Genomic DNA, 6000 nt, shown 5'->3' on the forward strand with positions numbered 1-6000 from the left:
AAATGGTTAACCCTTTCATGGCGACAATACAGAAGGTTAACCCTTTCACTGCCACACGACAAAGGGTTAACACTTTCACAACCACACTACAGAATGTTAACCTTTTCACTACCACACTACAGATGGTTAACCGTCTGTAGAGTGGTAGTGAAAGGTTAACCTCCTATAGTGTGGTAGTGAAAGGGTTAACGATAGGTTATGTAGATAACCTAGTTATATTAGTATAGGCTAAGCGTCCCGCTCTGAGCCTTACGAGATACTCATATCTCCTGTGATACCTAATGTATCTCCCACGAACAAAAACACATGCACCCCACCTGTATGGGGCCCCGCCCCTTATGGTGGCCACCGCCCATATAACCATGACCCTGGTCATGAAACACCCTTCCTCGCCAAAACCCGTCCCAGGAAAAGATCCCTCAAGAGGGAACTCAGGGCGCGCAGAGCGGGACGCTTAGCCTATACTAATATAACTAGGTTATCTACATAACCTATCGTTATATATCGTATAGCATCGCGTCCCGCTCTGAGCCTTACGAGATAATGGGGAAGAGCGGGCGCGAGACCCGACAGATGTACCCCCTGAGGACCCGTAAGCCCACATCAAGGGGTGCGGGGAGCCCTGTCACCCCATCCTTCCTAACGAAGGGGGGGCGCAGTCAACTCCACCTGAATGCGAACAAGAGGGAGCCAGAACCCCTTGAACACACCGTACAGGCGGAACCACGTGTGACTCAACACACTGCGGCCCATACCCATACACTCCTGCTACCCGACCAAAGGACGGGAAGCAGGAAAGGCCACAGACCCCAGAACCGCCTGGGAGACAGAACCCCCGGTCATGTCCATGAGGAAAAAACCTTACAAAGGAGCCCGGGGAGGACCATGAAGCTGCAGCACAGATGGCCTCCACCGAGGCCCCACCCAGGAGAGCGGCAGAGGCAGCCACCCCACGAGTGGAGTGCGCCCTGACGCCCCCAGGGGGATCCTGCCCAGCCAGCGTGTAGCAGAGGGTAACACCCTCGCACAACCAATGGGACAGGCGCTGCTCCGACAGTGCCTTACCAGCACGAGCCCCACCGTAACAGACAAAAAGCTGGTCGGTAACCCTGAAATCCTGAGTACGGCTGAGGTAAATCCCCAAGCACGGACTGGACATGACAGGTGAAGGCCCGCATCTAACTCACCAGTGTGAGGAGGAGGACGAAACGCCTGAACCACAATATCCCGGGAGCGGAAGGAACTCCGGATATTCTCAGGCACGAAAGCAGGATTAGGTCGCAGAGTGACACCGCAATCGGTCTGAAAAGACAGGCACTCTGGATGTACCGAGAGAGCACAGAGCTCACCTACGCGTTTAGCGGAAGTGACAGCCAGAAGGAACGCGGTCCTGAAGGACAGCTGTCCCAACGGCGCCCGCTCGAGCGGCTCAAACGGGGCCAAGGACAACCGACCGAGGACCAATTGAAGATCCCAAGTCGGAGCCAAGGAGCGTTGCACCGGCTTAACGCGTCGAGCGCCAAGCAGGAAACGCTTCACAAGAGGGTGGCTGAACAAGACATCCCCTCAAACCCCTCATGATAGGAGGATATAGCTGCTGCATATACCCTCACCGTCGAAGCCGACAGTCTATCAAGGAGAGACTGGAGGTAACTAAGGACAGCAACCAGGGGGCAGGAGACTGAGTCCAGGCCCCCCGCCTTACACCACACTTGGAACATACGTCATCTGCCCGCGTAAGCGCGACAGTGGAGGGAGCATGTGCAGTCCAGATGGTAACACCATCAGGATCAAGAACCTGCGCCCCTCAACGTACCCGTCCCAACAACTGACCTAACAGATGTATGGGGAAGAATCCCTGGCGGCACGGCATCGGTCCCAGACCTGCCTGGCCATGTCCAGACGCAATCCTCACCCGTCAGGATGAGGGCCGCCCCGCGACAGTACACCTGCACCCACATTCTCCCTGCCGGGGATGTGGGGAGCCCTTAGGCCGCGCAGATGGAGGACGCCCATAGCCAGCCGCCCGCCGCCTGGTGCAGACAGGGGGAGCGTACTCCTCCCTGTCTGTCGATACACGACACTGACGTCGTATCGTCCGTCCTGATCAACACCATTTGTGGACCAGAAGGACCGCTTTCAACACCAACACATTGAACGTAGCGCAGACCGGGCAGCATGGTTTGCCAGCTGCCCCCTACTGCGTTGGCCCGACGCATCACCAGCGAGGGAGGCGTCGGTGAAAACGCGACGTGAGACAGCGCCGTAACCGTCCTAGGACGGAACCTCCCGAGCGTGTTGACAACACGCTCCGAGATGGACGCCCATAGCCCTCCAACCGTTGACTGGGAAGAGGAATACTCTACATCCAGTGTACAGCAACCCCAGGCTGGTAGAGACCTGCCTGGTACGAGACCTGACGATCCACCTTGACCGCGAAGGACCAGAACGTCATCAGGGCAGAACACTCCGTAACCCCGGATGACGCAGAGGCCCCAGTGCGGCCTCCACGCACTTGGTGAAGATGCGGGGAGCCAGAGAAAACCGAACGGCAGCCTCTGGTACTCATACGCTAACCCTGCAAAGGAAGCGTAGGTAAGCCCTAGGATGGAAGATCGGGGATGCGCATACGCATCCTACAGGTCCATGGAGGAGAACCAGACCCCCACCTGACAGTGTTCAACAGGTAGGAGACGATCCAAAAAATGCTGAACCTTCCCATGGGACAGGTCCAGCCTGGGTCTTACACCCCTCCCTCCCGACTTCTCGGGCAGAGAACACCGGGAGGAGAACGCCACGACGATGGCTTGCTTCGTCCACAGAGATTGGATCTCGTCGACCAGAGCTGTCCCTGCTGGAGACCCCGACAACAGGGTCTGTACCAAACCTGAAAACGGGTGGGGTTGTGTAAACACAAGTCCCCGCCTCACCATTCTCTCCATCTACCTCGACATATGGTACTGCCGTAGTCATATGTGACGACACTCCCAACGCACCCGCCGTCACGTGGCGCAGGTCCGCCAGGAACTGTAGATAGTTGGCCCGGTCCCCCCCGCTGTGCGAAGACAACCCTGGAATCGTGCGAGGAGCGTGTTCCGTGTCGGAACACCTGACCCTGACACCACCCACGAGGCAATCGCACCCAAGGGGGAACCCCGACAGAAAAAGGGCCTGTCTGATACGGGGGGCTTCCGATCAAAAAAGCCCCCCCACTGAACACCCCTCCAGAACATGCTGAAGGAGTCGTTCTGCAGCCGGACATGCAAGGTGTAAGGCCCCCATGGGTTCCTACACACCGTAGCCCTGCAGTGATATCACTACCACCCCAAACCATGTGAGCTGCGACCACTTGCCAATATTCCAGGAGTGGGAGCACCAACATGATACCTGGCCTGGCGAAGGCGAGGCCGGGGAAGCCCGCACTGTGTGCCTCAAAAGGTTTCGAGCCCCCCTGCTGACAACACTTAAGTTGACAGACGTAACACCAGGCTCAACCAACACAGTTCAAGGTGTGGGAGCCGCTTGACAGCACAACATTCTCACGGACAGACCCAGGCTCAGCCATCAACTGGGTGTCAGCCCCTGTCTCCATGAGAAGCGAAGAATGGGGCCGCATACGCTTCAATGAAGGTTCGCGGCCCGCAGCCAAAGGAGAACGCTCAGAGCCCCGCTTCTGGGGATACCAGAGAGAGGATTGAACGGGGAGCGGGCTGCTCGCGGCAAAATGACGACGGAGTGGTTTACCAACACCGAAATCACCCAAAATGGCCGATCCCTCGGCCGCCAAGACTGTCGGCCTCGCGATACCCTGTCGATTCTCCAACCAGGGCACCACTGGCGGGGGAAACATGGCCGCCTGTCGAGGGCCCCGTCATCGCCGCTGACGAGGCCGTGCTCTCTCTTCTTCTGGCTGCGCGGTGTGAGGCGGTGTAGGGCCTAGGACAATACCGCCCGCGCTCCAGCAGAAGACCAAAATCCCCTGCGGAGAGGGGAACCCTGAGCGGTTATAGCTTGCGGCTGGGTCAAAGCTAATAACGTCAACATCCTCGACGGAGTGGTTTACCAACACCGTGCGCGATGTGTCGACGTCGGCCGGCCCTCAAGGCCCCTCCACCAGACACCATTTCTGTAATAGAAAAAACACCAATTCGAACACAGTTCTAATCGTTGCCAATTCCATACCGTGGCGGTACAAGCCTTAACAGCCCACCAGCCACTCGCCAGGCCGACCCATGGTGTCGGCCGGGCGGGGCATTGTTTCAATATATCAAAAACAAAGGACTGACGTTAACATGGAGCACCAGTGGTGATTGCAAACAGCACCCTCCACTGTGGTGTGGACCATGAAAAGGTTAAATGAATAAAAGAGCTAAACCACAAAAACTGTAGAATGAGCAAACCCATACACACAAAGTTTAAGGGGAGACGGACCAGACCCGTCTTCATTCAAAATATTCACAACAGAACACCAGCCCTAGTTTAGCCCATTTACCAAAAAAGGTAAACAAAGCCCCCCCCCCGCACTACTCCCCCAGTATACCGATTGACCGTCAGTATGAATGGTTTGAGAGGAGAGAAAGCTGTAGCAAGACAGACCTTCTCATAGCAGAGTGACAAAATGAAACAATAGCCCCCTACACAGGGCCGCCCCAGGAGATGGGGGGCCTCGCGTCTAAAAACGCACAGGGCCTCACATTTCTCCCAAGCGGCCCTGCCCTTATACTACTGCAGCCTAACGCCAGGCAATGTGGAACCCAAGACAACAATTGCCTGTGCACAGACACGCAACATGTTTACCATGTCGGCTGGACCCATAGCCCCACTACCCGACGCCAACCCAGATGGGAACACCGTTCAACAAACCCCGCCGGAACACAAGGTAATACCTGGCTAGAACCTAGCCACGACCTACCCCGTTGTCAACCCATTTACCCGAAAAAGGTAAATAGAACTCAAAACCCCACAACAGCTACCGACTGACCTTCATTGATGAACCGGGCAAGAGGCGGGAGAGTGACAACATCTCACGGCGGAGACATTAAAACAGCATAGCAATTAGCAGTAGTGATAGCATGCGGCAGTAGCGATAGCATGTTAGCATAGCTTTAGATGTTTTAGCAGCACGCCCAAGACAGCTTGGAAACCGTTCCCTGCAGAGAACGTTCACCAAACCATCTTGCCCCTGGCGCCAACACACAACAAGGTTGTGTGAACAACACAAACCAGCATTACTAACACTAATACCCATGCCTGAAGACACAGGGCCTACCTGAGTACAAGCTGGCCCGACAGCCAGCCTTGTACAGCTGAACCTCGATGTGCAGTCATCAAACGAGGAACATCACAGGCCCGTCGTGTCGCCGAAAACATGCGTCGAAGATGCCAGGGGCCAGCAACCTCCGGTAAGCTTCCAACATTATTAATCTTCCTTAATCTTTTCATTCCGCTAGCTCGTATGGTGCACGCATCCAACACGCTGGGACGAAAATAGAGGAAGGGTGTTTCATGACCAGGGTCATGGTTATATGGGCGGTGGCCACCATAAGGGGCGGGGCCCCATACAGGTGGGGTGCATGTGTTTTTGTTCGTGGGAGATACATTAGGTATCACAGGAGATATGAGTATCTCGTAAGGCTCAGAGCGGGACGCGATGCTATACGATATATAACCTTCTGTAGTGTGGTAGTGAAAGAGTTAACCTTCTGTAGTGTGGTAGTGAAAGGGTTAAGTACAGTACTTGATTAAAATAATAATAATAATAATAATAATAATAATAATAATAATAATAATAATAATAATAATAATAATAATAATAATAATAATAATAATAATAATAATAATAATAATAATAATAATAATAATAATAACACTTTCCACCACTGCTGTCACGACCGAACTGGTCAGCTGACGTGACGGACAGGGAAAAGGGGCCAATGGGGCGATCAGTACCGGTGAGGCATGCCCATGACGATGCTGTCGATGCCCGCAGCGCTGGACTTG

General features: G+C 54.6%; 1 pseudogene across 1 annotated transcript in view; it reads right to left on the bottom strand.

The window, feature by feature from the left end:
* The window catches only part of LOC311248236 (2-oxoglutarate dehydrogenase-like, mitochondrial), a 35888-nt pseudogene that overhangs the window by 23994 nt on the left and 5894 nt on the right, over positions 1 to 6000 (bottom strand). The window contains exon 2 of the transcript in view: positions 5950 to 6000. This exon is cut by the window's right edge and continues 96 nt beyond it. The product of the transcript in view is annotated as a 2-oxoglutarate dehydrogenase-like, mitochondrial (transcript). The remainder of the gene's footprint in view (positions 1 to 5949) is intronic.

The sequence above is a fragment of the Notolepis coatsorum genome (genome assembly GCF_963971535.1).
Source record: "Notolepis coatsorum genome assembly, contig: SCAFFOLD_1811, whole genome shotgun sequence".
In the NCBI taxonomy this organism is placed as follows: domain Eukaryota; kingdom Metazoa; phylum Chordata; class Actinopteri; order Aulopiformes; family Paralepididae; genus Notolepis; species Notolepis coatsorum.